We start from the raw sequence: 2,388 nt of genomic DNA, 5'->3' as shown, positions 1-2,388 counted from the left end.
CTGGTAGTAGACCTAGAATGCCTGAGGGTTCCCAACCACCTCTGACTGCTCCACACCTCTGCTACCAAGGAGGTCTCTGAATCTCACCCACAGTGCTCTAGGGGAGGCACAGAGAAGGGCAGCACCTGAGAGGCACAAGAAGAGGTGGTTCCCCACCCTCAGCCTTATTCTTGAGGTCCCTGGAGAAGGAGCCTCTCAACCACACTTTCTAATCCCAGCATGACTGAGGACCCAGGCTCTTGGGACTGCCCAGCCCTTTCCTTCAGGATAGGAAGGGGAAAACTGCAGGCCATCATCCAGGTTTTTCTCCCCACCCTGCAGTCCTCCCCAGCCCAGAGGTAAGAATTCACTTTTTATAAAGAAAAGAGAAGTAGGAAGAAGGGGCTCTGACAAACTAATTCATATCGGTGTCAGTGATGTTCTTCCATCAGATAAACTGAAATCTGTTTAAAGATCTTCAGAAAAAAATGAAATCAAACAAAAGCCTTCAGGAGCAAGGTGACAGTGACACCTAAGGCATCAGCCTCATAGCATAAATTCACTCTTCTGTGGAAAAGGATTCCAAGCAGGATACTGATCAACCTTTTCTATCAGCCCAAGGGGATACCTCTCTTGGTTCTGGGCACTCTCAGAGTAGACCTGCCCCCAAGCCAGGCCAGCTCCCTCAACAGTAGGTGCTCAGAGGTCTCCTTCCTCCCCAGGGCACACACAGGGCCCAGCTCAAGAGGGCCCTGTAGTAATTAAGGGAAGGAGACCGGCAGAGAAGCAAGAGGGGTGGGTTTTCTACACAGAGGAAAACAGCCTAGCAAAGCCTCTGTGTAGAACAGGACTGGGGCGCAGGGTCAGTGGGGGCTACAAGGCCTTCCCCTCCAGTAAGGAGGACCCCACACTCAGCTGGAGGCCAGGCTGGGATCTGGCCACTCTGCCCTCATCAGGTGTGTGTCTTCCTCTGCAAGCGGAGGGACAGGCCTGATGCTGAGGGCTCTGCAGCTCCAATTCGTCCCAATCTTTTGATGCAAAAGACCTTTTTTGCACAGGGCATTAAACACTCAGCTTCTGAGTTATGGGCAGCAGCAGAGTATTAAGGCTGAGGACGGCAGGATCCATAAGTACCAGCTCTTATCAGAAATGGAAAGGGTAAACACTGCTTTCAAACACAGTGGTATGTCCGTGGCTACAAAACTCTCGTATCCCTTAACTCTGAAGGACAACTACAGCCTTTTTCAGCCCCCCAGCCTGGTAATGTCTATGAGAGCAGCCTGAATTCAAGGTTCCCCTGATTGGAGGATGGACTGTTCTCCACAAAGGATGCTAAGGCAGAAAAAACATTAAGGCCACTCCCCACCATTCCCCCCACCCACTCCCATATAAATCCTTGCCCCTAGGAAACAGACTCCTGCCCTCTAGGCAAATCCCTGCCTCACAGGGCTGGGACCCAGGGGAAGATACCCTGCAGAAACTTGACTCCAGGCAAGAGAAACATCCTACCAAAGAGATACAGACGATATTTGAAAATTGATTCTTTGCAGCAATCCCTCGGCCTCTCTGAAAGTTAGAATTCAGTTTGGAAAGGAAAAAACCGTTTCAACTTTCCACTCCATCAAAATGTTCAAGCAATGAGCTTGCTTCAAATCCCCGCCTAGTGGCTGCTTAGCGTGAGCTCTCCTGGTGTCATCTGGATGGAAAACACCACTTGGAGAAGGGGTGGGGGTGGGGGGGTTCCAAAAAGGGAAAAACAAGCCTCTCATAAGCCCCTCCCACATCCTTCCCCAGCTCCCAGCCCTCAGCAGCAATCAAAATGCAGAATATTTGAGCTGGAAGAAATCTTATTTTTAGATGAGGAAACCAAGGCCCCAGGTTCCAGGGAGTTGCTCGTGGTCACTGAGCATGTCAGAAAAAGCCCCAGTGTCCCCAGGTGCTCAAGAGTCAAAGGTCTTTTGCAGACCACGATTTCACACCACTAACCTACTCAGACCCCAGTGAGGTCAGCCTTATAGACAGTGAGGAACGAGGAGGTGGACTTCAGCTTCTGAGCTAAGAGAGTAGATCCCATGGTTAGTCCGAAACAGAGTTAGTTATAGAGAGGTCAAAGGGAAGATTGACAGACTGACAGACTGCCAACTCCCAGCAACTGAGTGTAGCCTCGTGCCCCACTGACTGAGGGGTGGGGGGAGCACAGCCTAGAGCATGGCCCCTCACACACCTTGGACAGGCAAGCTGGGCACATGTAGCCCCAGGAAGCCTGAGCCCAGGCCCCACCCCCCACCAGCCAGACCATGGGGGTTTATGAGATGCAGCCTGCATTATATACAGCTTATGCCTTTCCTGATGAAAAGATACTGAAGATCCTTTTTGAACTTGTACCAGCAGCCATCATCATACCGCTCT

Source organism: Pteropus alecto, unplaced genomic scaffold (genome assembly GCF_000325575.1).
Source record: "Pteropus alecto unplaced genomic scaffold, ASM32557v1 scaffold86, whole genome shotgun sequence".
NCBI lineage: Eukaryota > Metazoa > Chordata > Mammalia > Chiroptera > Pteropodidae > Pteropus > Pteropus alecto.
Note: the sequence above shows the minus strand (reverse complement) of the source record.